This window comes from Neolamprologus multifasciatus, chromosome 19, assembly GCF_963576455.1.
Source record: "Neolamprologus multifasciatus chromosome 19, fNeoMul1.2, whole genome shotgun sequence".
In the NCBI taxonomy this organism is placed as follows: domain Eukaryota; kingdom Metazoa; phylum Chordata; class Actinopteri; order Cichliformes; family Cichlidae; genus Neolamprologus; species Neolamprologus multifasciatus.
The window spans coordinates 7198224-7214905 of NC_140457.1; the positions used below are offsets into that span (position 1 = coordinate 7198224).

Sequence of the window (16682 nt, forward strand, 5' to 3'; positions counted from 1 at the left end):
CTTGATATCTCCTTTGGAAATCATAATGTGGAACATGGGCCAGATCAGAACATTTGCCATGGCGCCAGTGAAGTAGAAAGAGCTTCTAAGCCTGATATAGATACTGTAATTGGTTGATCTCTGGAGTGTAGTAAGGCGGAGAAAATTCTCAAAGCAGAAAAAAAGGGAAAAGGTTAGAAAGGGGAATGCTGCAGCCAATCAATAAGGAAGCTGCAAGTAGAAATAAACCAAAGTAATTGAAAAGGAGTGGCATGGGTGGTTGTATTGTGTTTTTTTTACTATGTTAATATCGATGATGGGTCATTCAACTTCATAAAGAGTGGTCAGTATCGCATTTGAGCTACTATTGTGGTCTCCTGGAAGTTGGGGGAAAATAGGGTTAGATCTGTATAGAAAATTATTATTTTGCAGAATGGTTTTATAGCAAAACAAACCAACAAAAAAACCCCAGGCCAACAACAATGACAACAAAAAAAAGCACATAAAGGATACACAGTAAAGGAGCCATAAAAGCCATATAAGCCAACATTCACAGCCAATTCCTTGGTATGTTTGGAGATTTGAAAGCTCTCAGAAGCATCAATGGTTTAATAATTAATCTAAAAACCGCAGCAGCTTTGCAGAATAATTGAAAGTGATTTGTGATAGAAACAATGTGTGTGGCTGAAACAAGGAAAATGTTTTTCCTTGTCCATTTTAATCACTTACTGCCATTACATTTTCTCAGTTTATAGGAAAGGGTTTCATTTGGTTTGTTTTAAACTCCCTCACTCCATGTCTTAGCCTTAAAATTAAGTGATCTTCATACATAAAGAAGAGTCTGTATCTAAACCACAGAATAAAGATGCACCACTGTAATGTCACCATATGGTTAGTGAAATTTCACCTGATAGCTTTGAGCTGAATGTTTCGGCTATCATCACCTGGGTATTTTGAAATCAGACATGATGTGGGAACCCAAGGGACTTTTTTCAGTGGGGTTTATTACTTACAAAACTGAACGTGTGAAACAGACTGTCACCTCATAAGGAAAGTATTTACTTAGGATCAAACAAGGAGAAGACCAGATTTGCCATAAACTTATCCACACTCACTTTCCACTTCATTAGGTACACTTGTTACTGTTACTGTTCAGCTGCTTGTTAACATAAATATTTAATTAGGCAATCTTATGGAAGCAACTCAGTGCATTTAGTTATGTAGACATGGTCAAGACGACCTGCTGAAGTTCAAACTGAGCAGAATCAGAATGGGAAAGAAAGGTGATTTGAGCGACTTTGAACATGGCATGGTTGTTACTGCCAGACAAGCTGGTCCAAGCAACTCAGAAAGTGCTGATCTACAATCTACTTTCCCACAGAACCATCTCTAGGGTTTACAGAGAATTGGCTGTAATAGTGAAAATATCCAGTGAGAAGCAGTTCTCTGGAAATAAAATGCCTTGTTGACGCCAGAGGTCAGAGGTGAATGATCAGACTCTTTCAAGCTGATGGGAAAGCAACAGAGACTCAGATATACTTATTACTACCAGGGAATGCAGATGAACATCTTTAACCTCACAGCATATAAAATCCTGAAGCAGATGGGCTCCACCCGTGGAAGGCCACTCTTTCTTATATCTGGACACTCTTGTCAGTTATAAGAAACGCAGGCTACAAGTTACTCAGGCTCAACAAAATTGGACAACAGAAGACTGGAAACATTGCCTAGTCTGTTGAGTCTTGATTTTTGCAACAAAATTCAAACTGGTAGTTTGACATAACGAACATGGATCAGTCCTGTCTTGTCTCAAAGGCTGCTGGTGGTGGTGTAATGGTGTGGGAATATTTTCTTGACATGTGGCGAAGCTCAAAGCTCAAATCATTTCAAATGAGTTTGTTGAGAAAGACCATGAGTTGACTTTACTCAAATGCACTCCACAGTGTTCAGATTTCAATACAATAGAAGTGGCCAGCAAGTGTATATTCAGGCTGTGTTTGCAATGCAAATCTGATGACCATTAAACATGGGCTTATTTATATTCAGTCTGTGGTCTAAATAAAACCCTTTATACAGTGGGGCAAGCTGTTCTTTTTCTTTTTTCGGTCAAAAGGCAGTGCAGATGTTTCTTTAACACCTCTAGTTCATTCTGTCTGTAGATTAGTCCAATTTTCATTCACTCGTTTTATCTCTGCTTATGCAATAAAATGTAAAAGCATTGGGTGGGGTGTAAGAAATCCACTATCAAAGAAAATGTGTATGCTTCACCCGAAGGATGTTAGATTGTTGAAGTTTCTAACATTGATGTTTGAAGTGAATTGTGCCACACTAAAAACCAATAGCGACAGTTTACTGGATGAGTAATTCAACACAGTTTATGTTGTTCTCACTGGAAGTGGATCCCATAGCAACTCCAGCAGCTGACTTCTCCCTCGGTATCTTTGATCACTTTTCTTTCATCTTTTGTGAGCCTGGGACGGGCACAAAATTGCTGCATAGCATGATATATGACATTCCATCTCAGCAGCGTATGAAAAATAAATTAGATTTCCCTACACCATTTCCTGATCACCCCAACCCCCCTCTACCACCAGCCCTCCCTCCTGTCATCACACCTGCCTCTTTCTTCCTGCCGATGCATGTGGCCGCTCAGCTGCAAGACACAAACACTCAGAGTGTGTTCACACCAAGTATGTGTGAGGAGGTTTTTTTCAAGCTAGAAGCCTTGATTTGTACTTTGAATGGTAGTAGAAAGAGCCAAACATGGACAATTTCCAAGACCTGTAAAATAGGTGTACTGCTATGGCACTTAGTGGATAGAGTGCATTATTTTACAAGATCAAATTGATTTTAATTTTACACACTGATGATGATGAGCACCTGTTTTCATCCATTCAGTACTTCTGTGTAACATCTGTGACTGTAGCAGCAGACGACATTGTATCAGACATGTTTTGAATTTTAGGCTGTGAACAGATTCAATCTTGACAACCTAACTGTGACAAAATCTACTCTGTCATGGCATATCATATTTTCAGGCAGAAATAATAAGTGGTTGGGTTTTCCTAGGGAGCCATGGGAAGAAACAGAGGCCTCTTTCTCTAATGTTCAAGAGGATTCACCAAATCAAAGCTCCTTTGATAGGTTGTTTTCCAAACATATTTGCATTTCTTAAAATTGTCATTCACAATAGAAAACAGAGGTTGTTTAAGTCAGCTTAGCTAACTTACATTATAAGAGCATGCCAATCTCAACATGTTAGAAAATAGCAAATACATTTGACAGATTTTTCTTTTTGTGTGATTTTTGTGTTTCAGCGGGCTGTTTTTCTGTTTCAGTGAGCATTAGATTGTTGACAAAGCCAGGTTAACCACATTTCCCTATGCCTCTTGTATGCTAAGCTAGCAACAAAGACCATGGAAAACATCTACCATTTAGATGCTACATTTGCTGCTCGTCACTGTTGTGAGTTATCCAAAACGTTAAACTTGCAAAGCAAAGACTCCTACAAAAAGATAGGAGATATACTCTTAGAGTGCTAAGAAGTGCTGCACAGGGAGTAGCAGACATGTGGATTTGGGCGATGGCTGCTTTCTTTCACAATGCACGTGTCCACTGGGCTTAAAGTTTATATAGAATATTCATTATAAATTACAGCTTGGAGGTTGTGATACTTATTGCACATTTGTTCATTTTACTTAGTTATCAGATGATTAATTTGAAGCAGATTGCAATTATGTACAAGAGAAAATGTAGATGCTATCTGACTATAGCAAGGCTCCAGTAATTTGAAAGTTAACATCTGTAGCATGTGTGCCAACAGTTTCCATTAACATTTCAGTGTTCTTGGAATCCTGGGATGAAGAGGGGAACTAACAGAAACAATGCATGATGGATTTCCAGAGACATTCCAAAGAGGAATGCAATTACTGAGTCAGAGCTTGTCGGCTCCCCTTACTGTTGGTCAAAAATGATTTAGCAAGCTTTCACTCAGTGAGGTCTAAAAATATGTCCTCATCTATCTGTGTTTTATCTTCTCAGCCTCAGGAGTTTCCTTTTCACCAAAAAAAGATATTAATGAAAATATGTGAGGCACCATCTTCCACGTCACAAAAGACACCTATGAATCATCTTGTACTACTGCACTTTACTTTATATTATGGACATTAATTTAATCACATTACACTATATTAAATCCATCCAATCCGAACCTGTGTTAGATGTATAAAAAAGGTATGTCAGAGCCAAAGTACCAGCTTCAAATGATTTGTAACAGTTTGATTCTTTCAGTGCCAACAAAAAACAGACACAAACCCATTCTCTTCAAGTACTGTATATGCTCTAAGCTGGACGTACTTTGGATGAAAACAAATCCCCCGCAGCTCTGAATGTAAGCATTGCTTTGTTTCATTGCAGGGCTTACTAAGACTGAGGCCAAATGGTGAAAGTAATGATCTAAAAATAGAAAAAGGGAAAATAATTCTGCATGTCTTCTAATATCTCTATTTTTTTCATAAGCTTCATTTCCTTCTGAATGAACCAGAATAAAGTGTCAAAAGCATAAGAGCATCGCATTGAATCTCCTGCATATCATGATGGATTTAAAGTGTGCATCAAGAAAGTAGGACAGCTTTCACAGAGGCTCCAGACTGATGCTCAGTGACATAACTTTCACAGCAGACGCCTCATTTTGAAGCATTTATAATCATAGAATTGCACCCATAATCATCATCACACTCTGCTGCACCTGCAACCTCTTCATACTTTTAATATTATATTCGGATGTATAGGTGGAATAAATGGGTGTCTGCATTTAACGACTCATCAGACAACTACAAATGGTTCATAGTATGCACACTGTCAGTTTTCTCAGCACATTTATAGCCATCAGAATCCCATTGTGCAAGACATTTGCACTTTCACCTTGTTAAAGTGCTGCATGACTGTAATTAAAAAAAAGAGAAAAAAAGCTCTCTAAGTAAGTAACAGAGAGGACAAATATGTCCTAAACTAAGAAATAATTTGAGTTGTCAAATATACAAATACAAACTAAAATGCTATATTAAGAGTATTTAGTGTATCACTAAAGTGGCTAAATGCACTAATTTTCAGTTACGTCCCTGTTCCAAGTCCTTCTAAGTAATCCTTCTCAGTCAGTTGTGTAACTCTTTGGGGTGGTCGGGAATTTAACCTTTAACGGAATTTAACATTTGGAGAACATTCTTGTGTGATTTTTGAGTAGACTGATACCTACTTAGGCAATAAAAAGCAACCTGGAACACTAACTTTAGCATATATAACAAGAAATAAGGCAAAAATAACCGCAATGAAGGCTGAAGAAATTATAGAAACCACTGATAGCATAGTCCATGAAACATAAAGTACTATTACTATAGATTTAAACAGTTACTTAGTAGTCTATCATAGGTAACACTTTGCTCACAAGCTATGTTGATTCTTCTCTGAATCTTTAGTTATTGTTTTAATTCTTTTATTGTCCTATTATTGTTTTTTATTGTTATTATTGTATTACATTGTTGCTTTTTAATACCATTTTTATATTGTTAAGCACTTTGTGCAGCATCGGCTGTTTGAAATGTGCTATATAAATAAATTTGACCTCGACCTTGAACAATGATAAAAAATCTACCCAACGCTCAAAGCTAACTGCTGACCTCTAACTTTGCATAGTTCCCCAAAATCAGCATTTTTATTTGATTGTGTTTCAGACTGAACAGCTACTAAATATTGACACCAAAAAAGTCCTTCACACCAAATGAACTCCATTCAGAATAATCACAGCTAGTCACCCACTTTTTCAACAAGTCATTACCGTCTTGATTGGCTAATTTTAGCATCTCCCTGTTTGATGGTGGAGGTCATTTTGAATATTGTTGTACTATTACTGGGAAGTTAAGGCTTTGACACTTGGTATGTGGTGATTGATTGACAGCTGTGATTAACACTTGCTATCCCTCCTGCGCTCCTTGTAGCTTAATCATCTAACATTTGCTCACGTGTGAATTCATCTTTGTTTGCATTACTGTAAGTTATTTTTACTTTAGTCTCGCTGCTTCCAATTTGGGACGTTAGCTGAAAAAGTTAAAGTTGGTACAGTCTAAAAACTGCAAATCAGTGTAATCACTTGTTGGGACATGAATACATGAACCTATATAGAGAGTCTGTGGAGGAAACAGCAAGTGGTGTCTATTTTTTCCTATACTAACTGTATAGGCATGATATTGGCATCCTTAACATTGGCTTTCTTAATGCTTGTTTCCGTGATAATTCCAAGTCTGTCAATCCAAAAATCACTCCAGATAACTCTTTGAGTGCTTTGTGCATCACCCTGTAACTCGAATATAAATTTGAACAAGTGGGCACCTCCATCTGCTGATCAAGATTATGTGATAACGCTGAAAGCCCCCGAATAGCTATTGTGTCAACATTGTTCTGTCAGGAGCGGGACTGTCGTAGTTTCACTGGAAACAGACAGTTATTGCCCATTTTTGTATTCATATTTCACAGGGACTTCAGACAAGAAAATCAAGATGAATAGGTAGGTGTGTGACAAAAATGTAACACAGGCAACCTTGAGACTGATTTGGAGCAAAGCTGAATGGTTTCTCCTTTGCTATTGTGAATGTTTCTGTAAAACACTTTAATGAACACTCAGGCAATAGGATTGTTTATCTATTGAGTAATTTTGTCAAAGTTCTGCAGTGTCTCAGAAGATATTCAATTGTTTTCAAATGCAGGCTAATAATTTCCTCAGTAGATGTACTCTGACATGCAAAATTGGTGGAATATTTCCCACAGTGCATCCAAATAATATCATTTCACTGCTTATGTATTTACCCACCTTACATTTACTTTGCAGGCATTTGTCTCTAAATTCAGAAATCATCAAGGTTTTTTCTTTCAAACTTTGAAAAGCTCCCTGCTGAGTCACTGAAGATATTATGCAACTATTTTCACAAAGTGAGCAGCAGTAATATTACAATCAATGATCCGTGTGTGTAAAATTGGTGGTGCGTCACTTTAGATCATCAATATGATGTTAATGTAGTTATTAAACCTTTTCACCGACAGACCATACTAAAAATTACTCTGTAAAAACAGAAATATAGCACACACGTTTTGGTAGGTGGTTAATTGTGCAAGAACGCAACACTTTTAAGTCCATTTAATTCACCTTTTTGGCAGCTAAGACAGGCTATGTACATGACAGGTGAAAACTAGAATGCTTTGTGCCTGCAATGACTAAATAATATTCAAGGCCTAATATGTGGAGGGTAGTGTTATTAGACTGTTTGACTTGTTTATGTTCTCCACATCTGATATGGAAATTTTTAGGATATATTTTGACAGTTTCACTTTACTTGAAGACTTTGAAGAAAAGAAATGCTCACTAATGGCTGTAAGAGTCTAGTAGGAGTCAAATTGGGATTTCCTACTCAGGGTATTTAGGTATGGGGTAACAGCTGTATGTGGGAATGAATTTAATGCAAATGAGAGAAAAGAGGTTTCACTTGATGACAGTGAGCTATACACTTAATGAGACAGTCGAATATGTTGACATAGCTGCTAATTCACTGAAAGAAACTACAGGGTTTAATCTTTTTTAGGCATTATTCCTAGAGAGAAAGGTTACATACACTATAAAAAGAAACACTATGCACTATCATGTCTTTCTTACATTTTCATAATATTTATTAGATTAAATATCTTTTGAATAGTGGATATCCTGCCAACCCTCATTTTGTATGTGTGCTGAAAAAAGAAAGGTCAAGGACTAAAACTATTTCTGTCTCCGACACAAAAATTGACAAAACGAGATCAAATCTTACCTATATTGTGCGGTATTTTGCCATATGGTCCCCTGGAAATATCTCAAGGCCACACATTCACACTCAAAGTGCAAGGTGAAGAATTAGCCTGGACAAAATAAAAGAGAAGTATGTAAGAAGCCTGAAATGAAAAGGTCACCAAAGTTCAATTGCAATATACTTCTGCTAAGGACTATTTTAATTAGGAAGAACACATGCGGTGACGAATCACACTTCACATCGTACATGTCAGATATATGTCTGTGCGAAAATAACTTTGTGTTGTGTGGTCTGAAATAAGGCCATCTGAAGTCCATCGCAAAAATACAGGTGTTATCATGCATACTTGCTGTGAACCAATCATGCCACTAAGCTGAGAAACCTTTTACAATTCAGGGAGCGCTATTATGATTTATAAGGAATTATCTGCTTCTCAAACAAAAGCCTATAAAATCTTCTTAAAGCACAGTGTAGGAGGGAGGGAGATTAGATTGGTTTATGGAAAATTATTGAAATAGAGCACAGCAGGGTGTTTGTGCAGGGCTGCAGCTCCCGAGTGACATTATAATCTCTGCAATGACTTAATGCACATTATTTGTCTCTTTTCTTTCATTTTTTGCGACCAGTTGTCCCTACAAGCTGTTTGCCTTTCTAAACACACAGTCTGGAAGCTGCGCTATGTCTTTGCCGTCTGTGGGAGTAAGAGTGTGGGTGTGTTTGAATGCGTGTCTATGAATCTGTTTGGGCACACATTCATGTATGTGCTGCATTACAGACTTAATGCAGGATATCATGCATGACCAATTTTTTGTTCTTACATGCATTATATGCCCTTTACAGTGAACAATATAGTCTCTAGGAGTGTGCTTTGAAAACATGGTCTTGCTGTAAGTAATGTTCAGAAAATTAATGACTGTTTCTTTTCTACATTGATAACAAACATATTGGTATTCCACTTATCCTTTAGGGAGTATCACTTCTCTCTTACGTTTTAAGAAGTAAGTCAAATCAGTCAATTGAAGTCCAGAGGCAGGAGAATCCCCACAGTCCTCAGGGCATCAGCACCCCGTTCGAAGTTCATTGTCGTACAGACTCCCCCATAGTCTCCAGATCGGAACTCAGTCAAATCCAGCCACTAGCAGTACCCAGTCTAGAGCTTAGCCAGCCACACCCAATATTAGATTCTAGCTCAGGGCACACAACAATGCGTGCTGCAGACAAAGTTTCTGGGCTGCCTTTCCTCATAACAGCCATCCCTCAAGAGTCTCTCCATCTAAAGCAATGCATTATCAGGGACTGTAACATCTAGTCCTTCTTACTGAATCAGAACTCTGGAGTGATCCAATCAGGGAAAGACCAGATGACTGCCTGGAAAGACTGCTGACAGGAGGGAATAGACCCTAACAGGGCTGGTGTGGGTTAGCGCCTCATACCAGCAGGACCCAGCGCTTCTTAGCGTACCTGGGTACAGCCATTATTGCTACAAAATTTTTAAAGGAGAAGATACCCCTAGGGTCTGCGAGAGCAGGGGCAGAAGAAGACCCTTTCTGGACGGATTTAATGGGAACGAACCACAGAACGGTACCAATGATAAATAGATCAACCAGCATTGCTAATAATGATACATCAATGATGGTAGGAAAGAAGCTGCAGAACTGCATTTGTGGCTGGTCAAAACTAACAACTGACATGGGCCTTAAAATCCACCAAGCCAGGAAGAAGTGCCTCAGTGAGCTGAGAAAGGGGCCTCGCATTGACACATGCTTTTTAAGAAGTAAGTCAAATCAGTAGATTGAAGTCCAGAGGCAGGAGAATCCCCACAGTCCTCAGGGCATCAGCACCCCGTTCAAAGGTCATTGTCGTACAGACTCCCCCATAGTCTCCAGATCGGAACTCAGTCAAATCCATCCAGTAGCAGTTCCCAGTCTAGAGCTTAGCCAGCCACACCCAATATTAGATTCTAGCTCAGGGCACACAACGATGCTCGGGCTGCCTTTCCTCATCATCCCTCAAGAGTCTCTCCATCTAAAGCAATGCATTATCAGGGACTGTAACATCTAGTCCTTCTTACTGAATCTTGCCTACCTACACAAAAGCCAAATGATCCAAATTCTCTAGTTTCGATTTTGTATTTTTCTGGGACCGAATTACGGGAACAATCACCTCAAGGTTCTTTATATTGTAAGGTAAAGACTATACAATAATACAGAGAAAACCCAGACAATCACATGACCAAGCACTTGGAGATAGTGAGAAAGAAAAATCCCCTTTTAACAGGAACAAACCTCCGGCAGAACCAGGGTCAGGGACGGGTGGCCATCTTTTCGTAGCAAGTCAATGCTCCCTTTCACTGAAACCCCTTTTTATCTACTGTTCTCTTCTTGTCTGTCTTCAATGTCTCATAACACACCTTGTTTCATTCAGGTTCATTTTTCTCCTGCCTCCCCTTTCCTCGTCATCTCACAATGACAGGCTGGTGAATTGAAGGTCTCCAAGAGCACTACTAGCCGTATTTTCAATCCGGGCTAGATTTTGCTCATCAACAGTTGTCACAAGACCAAGGAATCCTACAAAAAGAACAACCTAAGCCTCAGCTTTTAGCTGGTCCCCAGTTGGACTTTACCTGTCAGTCTCAGTGTTACCAAACACAGCATGCACCACATACTTACCTAAGAGAATTTATCTGACTTCCTGGAATATTTACGGTGAAATGATCTGAGAAGGTGTGTGGTGGATTGATGCTGATCATTTGAGATTTCCCCAGTTATAATGTCATTATTAGCTTTTAAGGCACAGCAGCCAGGGAATGCAAATAACACATTATTGACCTGCTGTCATTAACTGTCTGCATTTAAAGACACTGCTTAGAGCAAATAACCTGCTGTGATGCCCATTCAGGCTTGGAAAATGACTGAGGGAATTGAGACTTTCAAAGATGCCAGGAGAGCAGAGTTTCATTATAACAACACAACAAGCCTATTACTAAAATGTATAATGCATTTGAAATCTGTTTGCTCCTGTTTCCGTGTTTCAGTCACCATCAAATTGTTCTTTAACTGGTTCATTTACAAATATGAACCTAATATGAATGTAAAATCAGCAGCTTAATGAAGTGGTAGTGAGGGGACATTCTGTTTCAGCAGCTGGAATCAAATCTAGTGAACCAGCAGGCAATGAAGAAAACAGCTTGATGTCATAGGTGCTCAGAGAAACCATTTCACTGCTATTTGAATAATCTTCAGGCATTGTGGACATAATATGTAGTGATATTATTATGTGACTGTGCAATGGGAAAAGTTTAATTAGGTTTTGGCACAAGAACAAAACAATCCTGACCAACATGTGTATCATCATCAGGGCAAATCCACCTTGACCTACAGTCTAGACTTTGTAGTTTCTATAAAACCAGCTTGTTCTTAGTCCCAGGACTATGTCATATTTTCTAAGCTGCTTCCATGTCACAGATATGTGCAGGATGTTCTCACACGCTATGCAATTTGGCATGATTTCAGTGATGTATGTAGCTTATAGCAACATTAGGGGCATATTTTAGTAAAAGATCCTTATTTGGACTAAACCCAAGTGAGATTTTTGTGACTAAACCTCACCAGCAAATAAAAATGAAATGAATGAATCTAAGTGGACAAAAGTGCAAAACATGAAGGTCCAAACAGGAAATAAACTGTGATCTTGAGAAGATATGACTTTTCACCATCACCTCTCGAACCTGAAAATACAGACTGAGGGGGAAAGCTGTGATCTAGACAATCAGCAATGCTGAAGCTGGTTAGAAATTTGTTACTAAAAATATCACTCCGCTTCCTCCTTTATCCCTGTCATAATTGCAACACCCACTAGAGACCAATGTCTTCTGAAGACAAATGTGTTATCGTGTTTTTCACTGGTTCTTTGTTCGAATTTTATGGATCGGATTTTGCTATGAAGCATTATTCCCTGTTTAATAGTTGGTAATAAGAAAAAGGGATCACAAGTCTTTAATGAAAATACCTGGATATTGTGGATATTAAAGCAAACCTCTGCTCACTGAAAAAACGAATTGTCAGTAGTATAATGCATTTTCAAGTTCCTAGCAGAGATAACTAGTTCTAAAAAAAGAAAGAAGGTCAATCTTGGAATCCATATATTCAATTAAATAGGGCTGTTGATTTTTGTAGCATTATTTGAAAGACAAACTATTGAATCTGTGTGCTTAATCTCAGTATGGCATCAAGTAAAATGAATAAATTCCATTTCATTTGCCTTCTTTGAAATTTCACTACGAGGAGTTGAGGTCTGGCAGAACAGATTGCCGTCTGGAAGGAAATAACACGAGAACAAAACAGAGACTGATGAAGATTTTAATGAAATGTTCTGTTCGCTTCAAACTCCAGACGTGGCTCACTGATTGGCATTCATGCCTGAAACCTGGAAACACACGGTGTCCCAAACCAGTGCCTGACAAAAATGACAGAATGTACAGTGAAAAGTTTTAACAAGTATATCCAAATTAGGATGTTTTATGATTCATTTGAAGGGTTTATTCATGTTATTATCAAGGCTAAGAAATATATTATTCAAAATAGGGACAGCGAAACGTACTTTTAGACTTACTGTAACTCCAGATTTATCAGCTGTATCTCTTACCTGTTACCTCCTACAATTACTCTATTTTTTTACTATTAGAGCAACCAAGTACATATTAAGAAATAAGACAAAAATGAAATAGTACTACAAGACTACAAGTAAAACAGACAAAGTTTGCTTGTTTATTCCCTTGTGAAATGTATGTTACCTATAAGCCAAAAGACCTTGAGAGATTCCACACAGGCACATGTAGAACATACAAACTCTACAGAGAAAGGCCTGACAAGCCAACAAGTCAAACTAGAAGCGCTTTTGCTGTGAGACAACAGGAGTGAAAACTGCACCACTTTTCCACCCTCCCCCAAATATTATTTATATTAAAAAGCATTAAGAAAACAAGATTTCAGCTCACAACATCATCGCCTTGGGGACACAACCAAAATACTTGCAAGTAGCTTACAGTTTTATTCCTCCAGCAGACATTGGTTAGCTCTGGATTTGTTTTTACCGTTCAGCTTCTCACTGGGGTTCTTTCCAAGTAATTGCAATGGCAGTTAAATGGATATTCTTACATTCCCACCCCATTTTTTCAGTATGTGCTTCAAGCTAAGACTTCCACTTATTTTAATTGCAGAACAGTGTCTTGTGCCCTGTACTTGACCATTTCACATGAAGAAACTGTATATTTGTGGTTCATTTTGAAAGATATGTTTTTCAGTAGGAACTAAAAGCCACTGGTAAAATATCAAGAGAGGAACTAAGGCATTATTGGTCTTTTCATAACATTCGTGGACAAGAGAAACACCAGCATTATCCCTAAACATCAAAGGCGAAGCTGTGGGCTTTCAGATGTTGGGCTTGCTAAAAGGATATCTTCAACCATTAATGTAAAGCATTAAAAAAAGGAAAAAAAAGAAAGACTTTAAATATCAGCTATCATACGTCTACTATGTCTACTCTGGCACACTGTGAGTGAGTTATTCATTTTCTCTTTTTCAGGAAAGTGTGTTTCAGTCACGAGAGCTGTTGGCAGCTGGCAGGCTTTTACCATTCTGACTCAAACTAAAAACCCACTTTGTGACCACAGCATGTTGGTTTCTTCATTCACTCATATTTCAGTTCACTTTAACTTAATAGTCAGTTTACACCAGTAAGGCTACAACACATGCTGTCATCCACATTACGCATCATTCAGTCATTATTAACTGACTCACGTTCAGCTTAAAAAAAAAGAAAAAACTGCAGAGGAAAAAAAAAATCACACATAAATTCTTCCTCCGCAATCTGTCTCGGACTTACACGCGTCACAAAGTTGTTAGTGGGTTTGAGGTAAGAGACAAACATGGGTCTCAATGACAAGCCAGGTAAACCCCCCGCAACAACATGCTACACTGCACCTCCCGCTGAGAAGTGTAATCACATTTTCTGCCAGGGTGGTTCTAGTGCCCGTGAGAAAAGGGTTTATCGAAACACACACACACACTGTCATTATGCAGTCCGTGTGGTTTCCCCTCCATATCTGTGACCACTCATCCAGCCAGTGCAGTTTAAAGAGCTTCAAAGCTTCAGAACGCACACACTCGTCATTACACTGAAAGCACTGGAGATAACAGACAGAAGAAAATTGCAAGGCAGGTGAGGGATGTGTACTGAGTGGTATTTGTCTGCTTTTGAGCACACATACAAGGATCTTGTGTTGAATCCTTCAAGCAAGACCTTGAAATGTGTATGCCTACACAATAGCAGCAGCCATGACCTAAGTAATTATGTTTTCAGATTGCCCGACAGTATCATATTCATAAAAATAAATACACTGCAAAAAATATTTTATATTATTTACAATTTGGCCTCCGTAATTCACTTAAGAGTTGGAAGGTCAAAGGTCACCGGCATCTCAAAAAATACTCATACACCAGTTCTAACAAACCTCCATACAAATTCCAAATACTATGAACTGATGATTTGATCATTTCTTGGGTGCTTGCCTATTGATTTCATTCAAAGACTTCATTCTGTATATGATACGAATGCAGACAGAACAAAACCACAAGGGAGCAATTTTTGTTCCACTGTGTAATTGATCATAATGGTAACTTAATCTATTCCACTGCAATCGTAAAGCCTCTCATTGATTTAACTTGTCATAGAGCTGACACTTTTTCTGAAATCTGTTATTTTTAGGGCCTTTCTGTCCAAGCACGACTGCAAAATCTACAGTGAAGTGATTTCCAAATGGCATCCATACGTACACTGGTGCATCATTAGGTGAATAAAGTGTGTCTTATGATTTTGTGTCAACCCTATATTATTATTATCATGATTACTATTATTATTACAATATACAATTGTCTATACAGCAACAGATCCGTACTGGATACTATATTGGCACTTTGTGGGTGATAGGTGTGTATGTTTCCATACCCCACTTCATAAATTGAGAACAGTTTGTAACTTGGCCCTGGCCTTCAGAGTCACCACATTTCAACCAACTCAACACAAGGAAACATCAGCACTAAATCCTTTAAAAAAATGAATAAAGTATTACACTTCTTTAAAAGTCTACTCCATCCATTATAGTTATATTTTTATTTCTTTTACTTTTTGTCAGGGACGTTCTCAGTAACATCATTTAGGTTGATAAAGCCATGGTAGGTTAGGTATCAACATGTATTTAACCCATATTGTGAGCTTATTATTTAAACGTTTCTTCTGCAACTTTCATTATTTTACTGTAATAACTCAAAAAGTGGGCTAAGAAGTTCTTTGGCCTGCTTAGAACTTTAAACTATGTCATCCCTGACGTCTAGGCATGGAGAAGTATGAGCATGTTTACTCCAGTTTGGATGACACAGTCAGATTGGCCATCTGGAGTTTTTTTTTTTTTCTCCTTGGAGGTTGGTGGCTGTGTTGTCCAGCAGCGAGCCAGGTTAGGTTTAAAATGCATCCCTTTGTGATACTGGCTGGTGGCTGTCATGAGTATAGTGCATGTTTCTACCCCCAGGTAATGTTACTTTGGTGCCATTCAGACACTGAGCAGACAGTAATATCTAATGTTTAATGTAAAAATGAAATGAAGTGTAAAATTGAAAAAAAAGGAAAAAAGAAACATCCCTGGGGCAAAAGTGGCCTTATGCCACAAATTGATTCAGTCATTTTGGCATGACAACAACTACTGTCAGGACAACAGTGCTTCCAAAAACATCCTCAATTCGGCTAAATACTTTGTTCTTTTGCCTATGATGGCTCACAGGATTTATTCCCTCCTGAAAGGTATCTCAATACAGATCCACAGCTTCAAAATGTGAAAAGCAGTCCTAATTTATATTGGCAGGTGCCAGGATCATTAACCAAAAGAGCTTGAAAAGAAGATGAAAAGAGCCAGCAAAGCAACTTAAACAGGCTAACACAATCTTCCCTTTTCAATATGTATTGATATAGTTTATTTAAATGGAGTGAAGGTGACTCAGATCATTAGGTAACGCTTCAAGGTTTCAACTTTAAACTGGCCAAGTTTCCTCTGCACACCCATCTTGAATAGAAATGAGAACCGCCGCCTCCACCCTTTGTCTCCCTGACACTAAGAATATTTATTAATTTAAAACATTTGTCTTTTTGACCTTCATTATTTTTCTGTGTGTGGGCAAGATACACATATCTACTGTAGATACATATACTCGTGACATTGTAAACAACTTTAATGAGCATTGACAGTTTAATCACACTTTTTGCTAATAAACTCTTGACTGAAAAAATGCTTGGAGAGGACACATGAAGCACATTCTTTTTAAAATGCTGACCATCAAACAGCAAGTCTAACATCAACGTGCACTGTGGATTCTTTGTGGAATCTAAAATATGAAGATTTTGATTGATTTAGGACTGTTTTGTTTTACTTTATGAATCCACTTCTGTTGTCTCACAGTTCTGATGTGTGAAGTTCTTCCCACGTTTCCTTGGGTTCTTTCCAGGTACTCCAACTTCCTCCCACAGTCTAAACAACAGAATAGTTTCCAGTAACCCCACTCCACCCCACACCCCCTACCCCCATCATGGATGGATGAATGGATTTGCCAGTGAGTTAATAAGGCCATGATTGCTATATTATTTTCACTAAGCAACATAAACATTCCTTCTTGATTATTCATTAAAGAGAGAAATCAGCCATTTGATTGTATTTTTGATTGTAATCTTTTCCTAGTATTTTTCTAATTAATCTACCCAGCCCAGATTTGCATGCATATTTGCTCCATTACATTAGTTGTAAAGGTGCTGATTTATTTTAAGCAACTT

The 16682-nt window shown here is 38.1% G+C and overlaps 1 protein-coding gene across 7 annotated transcripts in view; it reads right to left on the reverse strand.

The window, feature by feature from the left end:
• Positions 1-16682, reverse strand: part of LOC146495869 (leucine-rich repeat and fibronectin type-III domain-containing protein 2) — a 136475-nt gene that overhangs the window by 33673 nt on the left and 86120 nt on the right. For 6 of the 7 annotated variants that reach the window (XM_085144489.1, XM_085144484.1, XM_085144488.1 and 3 more), the window contains one exon: positions 7830-7917. The exons of the other annotated variant lie outside the window; for it this stretch is intronic. The gene's annotated coding sequence lies outside the window, so the exon portion shown is untranslated. The remainder of the gene's footprint in view (positions 1-7829; positions 7918-16682) is intronic. 7 annotated transcript variants of the gene reach the window in all.